Source organism: Falco cherrug, chromosome 9 (assembly GCF_023634085.1).
Source record: "Falco cherrug isolate bFalChe1 chromosome 9, bFalChe1.pri, whole genome shotgun sequence".
Lineage (NCBI taxonomy): Eukaryota > Metazoa > Chordata > Aves > Falconiformes > Falconidae > Falco > Falco cherrug.
Window position 1 is genome coordinate 40893749 of NC_073705.1, and position 13791 is coordinate 40907539.

The following is a 13791-nucleotide window of genomic DNA, read 5'->3' on the forward strand; positions in this document are numbered from 1 at the left end:
ATTCTTGCAGGAGGCTGAGGTGTCCTTAGAGCTGGGGGGGATAGAAACCTCCTGCTCTTACTGTCAGATGTATATTCAAGCCCTTTGCCCTCGAGGGGAACTGCTGGGCAGGAATACAAAATTCCTCACTGTTTAGAGCCTGGACAGGCTGCAAGGAGGACACAGGCATTCTTCTTTGTGGTTTAAAACATTTTATTTGTTTTTCAGACTCAAATCTTTGGGAATATTCTTGGAAACACAGGGGATAGCTGTATCTGGGGATGCATAAACATACTGATAATTACAGGAGCTATTTGCTGTGACTCTTACCCACTACAATAACTTGAGATGGTAGAGTGTCAAATGAGAAGTGAGAAGGAAGATGTGACAGCTTAATTATGGTTATTGCTGTTTGAGAAGACACTACACAGCTAGTAAGTGTACACTGTATTTAGCACATCTTGCTGTTTCCTTGCATCTTGGATTGTTAGAATTAATGGCACTGTAGTGTAGGTCAGAAACACACTAACAAATAGAAAGTAGAGGCAAAATTTGCCTTAAAGTTATGCTAAAATCTCCAGGATGTGTATACATTTGTATACAACAGCATGGCAATAGGAAGGCCAGGGGGGTGATATTTTTCCTGTTAGGGGCTTGCTTGCAAATAAGAACTTTACTTTTCATGTTTTGTTAGCTCTTGTTGCTAAGTTGAATTTGCCCTGGTGTGTGTGTGTGTGTGTGTGTGTGTGCATTTGCTTGTGCTCTCTAGGGATGGAGGGAAAATGCAAACACATTTTTTGGATGTGTGGCCCATCTAAGGCATAAGTGTACATGTGACACCAGGCACTGTCACATATACATCCAGAAGGACCAGGCTGTCCTGGCCTGATAGCAATTTTTGAAGTGATCTTGTCTGACAAAGTATAGAATACAGGTGGTCCCTCTGACTTCTGGATATGGAGGGTTTTGGAAATTATGCAAAAGTAAAGTTGGGATGAACTGCCTTAACAGGACTTTCCTGAGTCTTGTTCTTGACCCTGCCATGCTATTTATTGCTTCTCACTTATGTAATGCTTTTTTAAAAACAAACAAACAAACAAACCACCATTATGTTATATAAGCTATTAGTAGGAGACTCAAATTGTCACCTGGGTAAGCTTTTGTCTTCTTTTTATCTGTTTTTCTTTGCACTATCTGACCTTTAGAAAAATACCATTAAAATACATTTTCTGCTGTACATAAATGATTTTAAATTAATCATTTACTAGAGATATGACATTTACATGCGGTGTGAGTTACTTATGCATGTGAAAGAAGTGATTAAGAGAGCTTTTTTATATCAGGTGTACATTTCTGCTAAGTGTCCGCGTGCGAGCAGTGGCCTTGTAAAAACTTTGACGTTCCATTTACAGGTTACAATCACATTTCTTGCCCATCGCTGTGCTGCTGCTCATTTTACTTTTAAATGCTTGTTATCTTCTTCAGACACTTGTTTGTGAACTTAGCCAGAGACGCAACATGATGCTGAATTCTACTCTATCTCTGTGAGTCATTAATTTCAACCTATTCATGTCCCCATCTGTTTCCTTCTGAGGCTGCTTCCTTTGATTGGACCAAAGCTTTGCGTTCACACAATATGTAATTTGTGTAAATGTATATATCGTTTAGCTCTCATGCTCTTAGTAATCAATCTGTGTAGCAAAGGCATATCTTTCCCCAGGAAGGGAGGTGTGGCAGCAATGGTGTTCTTGAAAATGGCAGTCTGGGATTGTTGGTGGCTTAGAGCAGCAGTCTGATGCTGTAATACTGCTGGAAGATCAGCACCTTGAGCTGTAGGAGAAAAACACAGGACTCCATATTCTGAGAGGAAGTGTGGCCCATGAGATGAGGCAAGCCAGAACAGAGTATTTCATGCTCATTCCTTGCAGCCTCCTCTTGCAGCTTCATGCCTGATTCCTCCTGTGTATGGAATAAAGTCCTGTTCTCTTACATATCTGATCAAGCACAACACGTAAGCAGCTGGCTGTAACCCAGCATGAGACTATGGGTGTATGTGAGAAAGATGGAGGTAAAAACAAAGTAGGTGAAAACCCTCCACAAGTGTTTTGGACTACTCCGGTGTCTTCCAAAGATACCAAAATTCCTGTTTACAAAGTGAGACAGCAGTTAGCCTCTTCCTGTCTTTGGGGCCTGCATCAGCACGGTGCTTGTAAAAAACATACAAAATACAGTACAGGATTTTTACATTTTTCTGTTTCTTCTATGCTTGGCTTGGCAGATGTGTCTGTGTACCCATTCAGTCTGCTTCCATGCATCTTCTGCAGATACCAATATGCAGCACGTAGTCTTTGCATTCGTGTTGTCTCCAGTTTACAGGCTGCTCTCAGTTCTGCTTGCCTGTCTCAAAGCCCTTCCCAAACGGGGGTACAGCAGTGGCAGGTATGTCTCTGAACGCACAAAATGGGAAACTTTGTGCTTAGAGGGGTATCTTTGTTACAGCCAAATCCTCTTCCAATTTACTTCAGCTGCAATAAAATTTTAGCTTGCTTTCTTTGAGAAACATGATCTGTCAAATGATTCAGTGTGGGGTTGTTTTTTTCCCAGAAAAAGTTCCTCTTTTTTCTCTGAAACAATACGATAACCTGCAGTTTAGCCAGTCTTCATTTTTCCTGGATCTGACCATTAATTTTGCTAAAAGGAAGAAAAGCACAGGGAGTACCACTGACCATAAAAAGGCAGCTTTTGTGTTTCATGGACTTAGCTGGTGGTTGGTGTTCATCTCTCTTTGCTGCTTCAATTCAAGCAAATACTGGGATTGAATTTGGCAAATTAACATGACAAAGTCAATGTCAAGACCCATTACAATAAAGAGAGAGAGAGAGAGTTCTTATTTGCAAGGTTGTGTCTTAACAGCCTGGTTGCAGAGGAACACTTTCCATTCTTGAATTGTGTGGATCATGTAATCATGAGGAAAATAAGTCAATGGTGATTAATTTGTTGATATACTTTACCATTGTATTTTTTTTTTTCAAAAGAATTCCTAAGAAGGCAACAGAAATTACATCTATCCTCCAATCACAATCTTCTAGATTAATTTTCCAGAAGCACTTAGGTAAGCTGTTCTTCATTCCTGCAGTTTTGTTCAACGACTTCAGTTGAGGAAGACTGGCAGCTGCTTGAAGTTGTACCTAGCAACTTCAAAATTTTCTTTTTCTTTTCTTGAGAGGAGAGTGTGATTATGGCATCTGGAGGATCTTCCCATGTGGCTCTCTGCAGCTTTCAGCTGGCTCTGAGGGCCGTATCCTGCTCCAGTTGAATCTGTGCAAGGTTTGTTACTGTAATTTCATTGTGCTTACCTGTGTCTCAGGGAGTTGGGTCTTAGTCCTCGTCTAACCATGACAGTTGCATAGGTTCTTTCTCCTGATTGTGAGGCCTGGCATGTCTGTAGACTCCTGCAGTCCTTAATCTGGCAAATACCCTGGTACAATCAAAGGAGCAGCTCCTATGCTTAAACTAAGTGACCAAAACAGAGCCCTTAGCATCAATGCAGGTGACTTAGCAGGACTGCTCACTGATGTTAGTCTTCTTCAGGCTGTTACCAAAAATACCACATTTTGTGCTGATTGTGCTGTGCCAAGGAAGTTTCTGGGTATAACTGTTGTTGGAATAACATTCAGAAGAAGTGTACTCAGGTAAAAGTCCCTAATCTATCCCCTTGGATCCACCCTGCCAGCACCTTGAATTTATGGCAGTTGAAAATTTTCAGCATGTTGCAGGTTCCGATCAGTTGTTTGCATGCCATTTTAACATAAAGCTTTCAGCCTCCTTTTGCTTTGCCAAAGGATATGTTCCATTTTTTTCATGACTGTTAAAACCAAATGTAAATGCTGGTGGTTTACAGTGCTGAGACTGCTGCACGGGAACATCGGTGGGGAAGTTTGTCAATGAACTCTCAGAAAGGTTAAGGAAGAGCAGTGTTGGGAAACCCAAGCCATCAGCTGTCTTCTCACTTAGAGTTGTTCCAAGTTTGTTGTAGTTATTAGTGCACAGAATTAATTAATTATAAAATTAAATGCTTAAATGAGTTCTTTTGGGGCTTTTAAAATCTGAACAAAACCAAATAGGAATGATTCAACTGTTTATATCAAGGACTCCTTCCAGGAATATTTGATTGCTTAACTACAGTCCTCACTAATTCCTACCACTCTGCTTGGGGAAAATAGACTCCTGAAATCGTAGTTTTAAATCCTCTTCACTATCCCTTCCTTTTAATTTCTTTTTGCTGTGACACTACCTTTGACGTGTAGTCCCATCAACACACTGTGGTAACAACGTGACACTGTCTTCCAAATATAGCTTTGCTGAGGAATGTCTTTTTCTGACAGTTAATATTTGGGTTTGTTGCTCTTTTAGCCCCTCCCTTTAGAGCTGTGTGGCTGTTCTGCCAGCTTTGGTAAGACCAGTGTGTGTTTGTATGTGTGCATGCAGGGAAGGGGATTTATTCTTTTTGGTATCACTGTGTCAGTAGAATGGACATTTCTGGGGGTTAAATTGATAAAATAAGTATTTCCTGTTTCATAACAAATACTGCAAATACTTGCAATTTAAGACAGTATGTCTCAGTAACGAAAACAAGATATATTTCTAGTAATAGCATTTTCTATTCACTTCAAAGTGCTGTGGATTCAAACTCGGCAGTGTTAGGTTTTAATAAGATGACATGCTTTTCCTCTTGAATGGCAACTGCTCTGTTTCATTGTTCAGAACTGATTTACATTTTAAACCAAACTGAACGCAACAGTTTTGAACAAGAAAGAAACAGAAAGGTAGACTGAAATATTTGTAATTATTCCTTTTTTTTTTTAAGCAGGTGACTTTTTGGAAGGCTATATTTTGCAGTCTCCAAAATGTTTAAGTTTCTGTTGTGTGAACTCATGTGAGAGGAGGAAGACAGAGAACTCAAGTGCCTCATTCTATAGTGGGAAATTAAGTTTGTGGGTGGACTTTTCACAGGGCTGCATTATGCTTTGTCTCCATGTGACATGCTGGTTAAATGGACAGGACAAGCCTTTGTAGTTTTGCAATGTCCCATTGTTATTTAGCACATAAGAACAGCACAGTATTGGTGCAGCTGTTCATAAACCGGTGATTTGAAAACTTTGTTTAGGGCAAGATGGAAAATGCTATATCATAATTCTGAGTCTGAGTCCTGAAGATGCTTCTGGCAATGTGAAACACTCCCTTTCCTTAAAAACATGATTACCTCTAATCCTCATTACGTGATGCTGCAAATGGAGACAGTACTGAGCATCTATTAGCAATTCAGATACACAAGGCTGAGGTTGAAGTTTTGATCTTTTATGCTCTCCAAGGATCTCTGAAGAGTATTTTTGGCCTGGGGGTTTTACACAGCCCTATTTTGTGAGAAATGCTGAGCCTCCGTTTCTTTTCTTTCTGCTTTGCTGAGGGTGGGGTTCTGAAAGCCACTGCTGAAAACTTCAGTTGTAGCCAGTCTTTTTGAAGTAGTTGCATTTTAAATACTTTGTGAGCTTAAAGTATTCTAATTTCCCCTGGAATAACAGGCACCTTCCTCTAACGGCAGCTGAGAGGAGACTAGCTAACAACACTTTTCACACCCACTCCCCAACTCATGTGAAATCTCATACCCCAGGGTATCAGACCTGTTCTGCACTGCTGACCTGGACGTTAACCTTTTACTTCAAGAAGGGAGGAAGGGTTTGGCCTGAACTGTGGATTTGGGATGTTTGCTAGAAGGCTTGGGTGTATAAACCAGTAACTAAATGTCTTCATCTGTTGCAGCTTCCACTTTGTATCAGGGGCTCCGGGGAGCATTTACTGTTCATGGAGTTCCAGAGAGCTGGTGCCATGCAGGGACAGCAAACTGAAGGGTCAAGAGGATGTCAGGTATGTGCTCAGCTGAGGTGTTTCAGACATCCTGGAAAAGCTGTACAAAAATGCTAGAGTGCATCTGACACCTTTGTACATTCCTTGTCCAGGCTATAGAGTCCGGGAGCACCACTCTGTGGCACTTTAACCCTGATACTGAGAAGTCTACATGCTTGTCTGGCAGGTGTGTGTATGTGGTTTGGAAATTTAGTTTTCCTGTATATAAGGCTTGTTTTCTGGATACTCCCAGGTTTTATCATGGTTGTTGAAATTCAGTGTGAGAGGATAGATCTGTTCTTGCTATTATTTACTCATAGGTGCTTGGTTTAGGAAGCAGCTATACAGAACAAGATGACAATACCAATTGGCATGTTGATCACAGTGAAGGCAATATGTCACATGTATATTTCTTCCACTGAATGTGTACAAATATGGGACTTATGAGATTACACTCTCTGTTGCACTGCCTGCCATATAAAAGATTAAAGCTTGGGGCAGTTTGTTTGATTAACTCCAGTGTAGCAGAGTCCGTTGCCAGAATGTGACCAGAGGAACTGAGACAAAGGATGATCTTCAGAACGTGTTAACTGCAGGGGAGTGGGGGCAGCTTTCACAAAGGTCACAGAAAAGGGTGCATCCAGGCTCGGTGGGTAAGTGATCTCCCTGCAGGAGAGAGCAAATGCTGCTTTTACATATGTCAGGCTCTTATTTGCTCATGATGTGACAGTACAAAAGACAATCTAAATTAGTTAATATATTCATTATTTTATTTTTTCTCTTTCTTGATGAGTCATTGTAATTACTGAAAACTAATGTATTTTCCAATATTAAAATATTGCATTGGGCTATCAATATTCTAGTGTACTCTTTCATGTTCAGAATGTGGAAGAGGGGGTTTCTAGAGGATAACTTCCTGTATTTAATTAAGTAGCTTATATGTACATAGTACTTTTAAGAAAACTGAAATGAATAATCTCACAAAGGATATTGTCAGGGTGCAGAATATGAAATTATATATTGCACTGTCTTATTTTATCATTATTTTCCATTAATGAAAATCTTAAAAACAAAAAACCAAAATCATGACATGACTATTCAACAATTTTACCAGCAAATGATCTCACATCAGTGTATTTTGGATTTTTTTCTTACAATCAGAAAACACTGCCTACAAAAACTCTGTTGGTCTTTTATCTCTGCAGAGGGTCACCTGGAATGATCTCAGCATTTTCATACAAACAGTAAAGAGCTGCTTTTTCCAGTGTCAGATTTGCTTTCTGGTCCAACAGGTATGGGAGTATGTGATGAGGTTCTATTACTATGAAATACATATTTATAATTTTTAAAGCACCTCTTTTCAGAAGCAAATTAAACTCTTTGGACAGGATTTGTAAAGTTATTTAGGTTCCTAAAATGAATATAAACTCTAGCAGGGACTTTTAAAATATGAATTAGGACTCCAAGATACTTCTCAGAATCCGGGTTAGTTCATATTTGCATCTTTGGGCCAAATGTAGCCCTGAGTCACTTCTGGAAGACAGGATTTAGGAACCACTATCACTCAGAGATGTGTTTGAAAGCATGCAAATATTTTGCTGAGTAAGACCAGACTTTAAAAAGTGTGTGTTTCACATTTTGTTCCGTTTGGCTGACAGACACCATGCTTTGCATTCTGCAGTATGCGTATGGCTGGTTGAATTTCAGTGCTGTGTTTCCTGAATATTCAGGCTTAGTACAGAAAATGATGATGGACTTTACTGCTGGCACCAGTACTGCTGGCACCAGTGTATGAAAAGATAATTTTCTTACAAGCTGCCTGACACGTCACCCAGAGTCCCTTAAGGTAACCACTCTGCTGGTGAGCCTGGGCTTCCCTGGGCTGTCATGAGCAAGCAGTTTTAGACTCTGTTGTTATGATGTCCTAAACTGGTTGAGATAATATCTCAGGCTAGCATGTAAAGCCCTGTAAATGTTAAATATTCCCAAAAGTCTATTTGTCCTTGTTCCTTGCTGAAAAATAAAAGAATTTCATTAACATATTTTGTAGAACGAATAACCCATCTTTGCTTTTTTTTCACCTATTTCCTTCTCAGTAATGAGAAAAAAAAATCAGCCTTTTGATGACTAAGGTACTGGTTACATTCACAGGCTGTACATATCATGTTTTTAGAGTTCTTGGCTCTGCAAGAGGTTTAGGATTATGAACAGGTTCAGTTTAAGGTTCAGCTCTTTAGCAACAAGGCTGTCTGTGAAGCTGCTGTTGCAGTATCTTTAAGCAAACTGAACTCTTCTAACCTGATGGCTTGATTAGGAATAAGGACTAAAATTACCTGAGTTTATCTCTTTTGATATAATTTGGGAATATTTAGGGCTGAATATATTGTAGTCAGAGCTTTGCAGCCATGGTGTTTCATTTCAAGTGTACTCGTTAAAAAACAGCCAAGATCTGGTTCAGAAGCACCTGACAGCTGCTGAAGTAACAATGTATTTGTTAGAATTAATTTTAATGGTAAATCTTCAACACAAGAAGATGTGCAACTTGGTGTATGGGGCTTGTTTAGTGCCATGGCGCACATGCAGGCAGCACCCACTGTTCAGCATCAGCCACATACAGGTGGTCAGCCTGCAGCTGCTGTGACTCACCGGTGAGGATGTAAGTGGGAGAGCATCCTTGATGCCATGCAGCAGCCAGGACAGTCTATCATCTGGCAGGTCCACCCTCTCCCTTAACCAAAGGAGCCCTGCCTGAGGGGTATTTGGCACACTTTAACACAAAGTTTATGTAATACACAAACAGAGAACATACTCTATTGTGAAGGGTAATTGGATGAAGACATAACTATTGAAACACTGAACCGGGAGTTCTGATTTACGTGCTTGAAGATAATTTGTATCCTGATCCAGCACAAGACTTGGATGTATGTTTAACTGTAAGACTGTGAGCTTCATTGAAGAAATGCAGTTGCAGAAGCGTTTATAAGATCATGATTGTACTGGTGAGAGACGAGGGAGCATCTTTGTGGATGGATACACAGGAATAGTGCCTTCTTTTTGTGTTTTTACAAAACAAACAAACGAAAATTGCCTAGAGTGGAAAAAAAATCATAATGGCAAAAAGATGCAATGAAAAGCCTGGCATTCTTCTAGTGGTCAACAGCCTTCATAACAATGCACATTGTTCTACAGCAGCATGTCAGCCACCCAGAGTATTTAGATCAGCAGTGGGGGGATTCGTGATCCTGAAGAAAATTTATAATTGTGACAAAAATGAAATGAAATCCAATTTTCCTCCTTTTAATGTATTTTATCTTGAATTGTACCTTATGTGACAGGACTGCAATTAATATCTCTTGTAAAACAGAAGGCTCGTTAAATTGGTCTCATTATGGTTGCCGAGGTGGTGTGCTGCTGTTGAACGGGATTCCCCCATTATCTGTGTTTGACATGTACTCCTAATCAACCAGGCCAATTCTGCTTTATCAAAGGTCTGTCACATGAGTGGAGATAATATTTATTCTGACTTGTACTATTAGTGTAAAAAATGTAGGTTGCTTTGGCAGACACATGGCCCTCTGTCACTAATGGCCACATAGAGCATTTGTTGAGGTGTTCTCTGCAAAGGTGACTAAATATAGACCACTTCACCTTTCAGTACAGAGGCCCCAGGTCATCTTGGTTTTTTAAAAAAACCTCTACTTTCAAGGGATATTTATGAAATTAAATTTAAATAGACTGTGAGGAAATCTCACAGTAAGAAGTGTTAAGGGGCAAGATTCTATCAATTCTGCAATTTCCTCCACAATCTATTGATGGGGAAAAAAAAGGTCCAGCAGCCCTGCATATCCAGCTTGCTTTGGAAGCTTGTTAGCAATAAATGTTCTCCTTTCTAAGAGGTCTTAATATGGATCACAATATTACCTCATTTGTTGAAAATTTTCTGAACACTTGGTTTTGTTTGGTTTTGTATCAATACTCAGTTTATCAGAGATACAGACGTTTTCTCTGTTTATAGAACTGTTCATAGGAAATTGATGGGGTATAACAGAGGTGATACTTTAGTCTATTTGGTTTAGCAACACTAATACACTAACACAAGGCTAAAGAACATCACCCTTAAAAGGTTTACACAGATATTTTAATACTGTTACAGTGTTACATGTTCAAAAGAAACATTTGTAGCTGAAATGCAGCCACCTGTTTCTGTGAGAAACCACCTACCCCAAACTGCAAAAAAAATTCCCTTGTAGTTACATTTAAGAAATTTTGGGTAACAGGTAGATCCATACAAATTATATTTAATCATTTTTTTGGTATATATACATATATATATATATAACACCTATACAAACGATACAGACATATTTTTGATTGTTCATCCTTTTCCTATGTATAGAGCATCTCTTATCAGGGGAGGATGCTTCCTTGTCTCCAGTAAGACAAAGCAGCTTCTGATCTGAGGGAGAAGGTGGGAATTGGGAGGAACAGGAACTGATAGTGCTTATGCCAGCTGTTGGAATGATGCTGCAATAATCTGACCAGGACTGATTGCTAGGAGAATGACAGAGGAATGAGGTGCAAGGGTGTTATTGGCTATGGGAGTCCTTTCGTTGTTTAAACTCTTTTTTTACATCAGCATAATTTCTTTCTTAGATGACTATGAAACTGAGAGAACGCTGACCTGCATTTTGCAACAGACCCCTTGGTACAACAGTGCTGACTGTTGGCTGATACTTCAGACAGGATAAATGAAGCCAGGAGAAAACAAGCAACCTTCCTCTCCAGAAGGAGGGGTGGGAATATGCTTGTTGCAGAAGACACTGTCACATCAAGGAAGAAGGTAAGGAGCTGTAACAGTGCTAAGCCTGAATGAAAGCGGATACTGTCCTGCAAGTGCCTGGAAGAGGTTTTACAGGAGGGCCCTTATAAGCATAGCTTAGTGCCAGATCTTTTGGCCTCTCCCTTCCCTTTGTCTTGGGGCTCATGGCTGAAATGCTGAGTGTCCAGGAACCAAATGATTTCCCAGTCACCATTCTGTCCCTGGGAGATCTTTATCTGCTAATGAAAGCCTCATGTTTATGATTTGCTCTACTATGCTCAAAAGCTTCAACTGGGACTATAATTCAGAAGACAACATTTGTCTCCTTCTGCAAGAGGTGATCTGAGTTGGTGTGTTGATGCCAAGAGATTTTGCCCTTTTTTCCCTGTTGAGAAGGAAACTTTCCTTTTTTGTTTCTTTCTTTGTCTTCCAAGGTGAAAAGCTCACTGTTATTTCTCTGGTCCCACGCAGAATGATGGAGCAATAGCTGTATTTTACAAATTAACAGAGACAGAACACCGCACTAGAAAGACTTTAGTCTGATTGTTCATAGGCACAGTGTGTAGAATGTTGAAATATCATATAGAGATACCATATGCTAAATCAGTCAATCACAGCTTGTAAATTATTATTATTTTTTTAGCCAAAACATCTAAAACAGTTAAGCTAAAACTGAAATGAGGTTTCTGATCATGTAGGTAACAATCTTCCTCTTTTGCAGGCTCATCTTCCATGAGCTTCCAGTTATTTGTAACACTGTGTAGCTTGGTGCATAATTAACGAGCTTACTATAATGCCATGTTTGTTTATTCATACCTACTTCAGATTTATTAGATGAAATATCCTGAAAGTCAGTGTTGGAAATCAGAAAGCATGAAGCTAGCCTTCTAATTAATAACTTGAGATGATGCTTTTGCAGACGTAAACCATCAGTTAAATCAACATGACTATAGATAACAGAATGGTCCTGGTGGGGTACTCTCTGCCCCCTGAATCTTAACCAGTCTCATTCACAAAAAGTTCCTGCAGGCCTTGTAGAGCTGCTGCCTTGTACATGCAATGATCTGCTTGTTAGCTGCATGGTGGCACTCTGAGCTAGCAGGAATTCCCAGGTATTGCTGTGCTGGTAACAGTCCATGGCTGCATCTTACTTTATGGGGGGTGATTGCTCTTGGGTTCAGAAGGGTTTGGAGCCAAATCTCTTTAGTTATTTACAGTACTTGGAGAAGAGGATGTCCACATGAACTGAAGTTTGCATGGATTATCAGAGCAGAGCTCTCCTTGTCCTTTCAAATTTTCATTAATTTTTATTGCACAATGTATTGTCTTAAGCAATTTGCAAGATGTAGCAGGAAGGATTTAGAAACATGGGGCCATGTTTCTTGCGGTAAGTCCATCTTTCTGTCTTTAGTGGACTGAAGTTTCAAAGGGAAAGTCCAAGAGTTGATAAGGGTATGGAATAACTCATTTAACAGGGCTGAGTGGGCAAATGCCAGGCAGATCATAAGTCCAGGCATGGTCTGACGGAAGAGGCTGATGTTCTGTAGGAACTTCTGAACATAATTAGCAAATAACAGAGGCCAAATCCTTTCCTCTGAGTCTTCCTAATCTGGAGGAAAGAAGAGAAAGAAAAATCTTGCACATGCAGAGCTCAGAGATGTGCATTATTCCAAAACAGTGGGGCTGAGAATATGACTTTAAGTGTTTAGGGCAAAGATGAGCCTTTCAAGAGTCTTTCATTTAGAGATCTGGAAAACTGGAGAAACCGAGGTGAAGATCTCTGCTTGCACTGACAGCTGATTCCTCACGGTCAGTGATACTGGGGTCAGTTTTGACTGTTTGTGAAGGACTTCTGGGGTTTTTTTAATAATTGCACAGAGACATCTCCATATTTTGTCAAGAGTATGTAATGGAACCAAATGGCAGTGGTTTATCTGAAAATACTGAGGCAAAGTTTTTGAGTTAGGAATGTTAGACTGTAGGAGTCAGGCTGGTATTTTGCCAGAAAATGTGATTTTGGGGAATTCAGTGGAAATTTCAAGAGATTATAAACAAAACCTGTCTGGCAAAAGGTATGAAATCTGATGGTTCTGTCTTCTGAAATAAACTTAAGAAATATTACAGATATATGAACAATTGAACAGTGCAGGAAGTGGGGCAGAAACTCCTTCCTTTAATCCTCCTTTAATTTCTTTCTGACCAATCTCATTTAAGTATCAAGACAACAGATTTCTAACTACACCCAGCAAAAAAGGTAACTGTTTCTTTTTACTTTGTTTAAATCTTAAACTTGGTGTGGATTTTTACAAAGGAATGTGTTTTTGGAAATTGGCAGTGCCAATGGACTTACAGTTTCCAAAGGAAACTCAATGCAGGCTTCATCAGTTGGGGGGGTGGGGGGGGGGGAGGAGAGAGAGTGGGATGGGGGGATGGGTCTCTGCTGCATTTTAGAAAGAACTTAAAGGAGTCAGACTTCAATTCTGCATCTTATCTAAATATTCCCCATAGGTAGATATGTACTCAGCTAACTAGCCACTAAAGCTGCCCTAGAAACATTTTCCTTACAGTTTAATATCACAAAAGCCTTCTGGTTTAATTCCTTATACATAAGGAAAAACAGAACGGGTTCCAGTGTGAATAGGACAAGAAAATGGGATGCACATGTGTGTGAAGTTAAACATATGTGTAAGTGCTCAAAGTACTGCAGCCTGTACTAATAAAAATTACAGATTTGGGATTTTTCAATTACTTTTTCACTGAAAATGGTTGATGAATGACTTTATTCTTGCTTGGAAATATATTTTATTTTAGAGTTTTTACAGTATTTCAGACTGCACAAAACATACAATTCTTACTTGTAGAGCAAGTAGAACAAGCCATTATGCTGGAATGCTCTGTGTCTTCCTGAGTCTTCTCCCAGTTTCTCTTAGATACTACAGACATCTTGAAATGCCTTCCTTTTTTGTGCTTATATACAATGCCTATCTTGCACCCATACTTTCCATCCTCGAGATATACTATACTGAAACAGTGTGAAAGTTAAAAGTGATTTTGGCGATGTATCAAAGTTATTTCAGGAGTAACCTTGT

At 39.6% G+C, this 13791-nt stretch overlaps 1 long non-coding RNA gene across 1 annotated transcript; it reads left to right on the top strand.

Annotated features, from left to right (window-relative positions):
- The first annotated feature begins 5999 nt into the window (after positions 1–5999).
- Positions 6000–13072, top strand: LOC129736811 (uncharacterized). The gene is made up of 3 exons (XR_008733892.1): positions 6000–6070; positions 7089–7175; positions 10537–13072. It is a non-coding gene; the product is annotated as an uncharacterized LOC129736811 (long non-coding RNA).
- Positions 13073–13791: the final 719 nt, after the last annotated feature.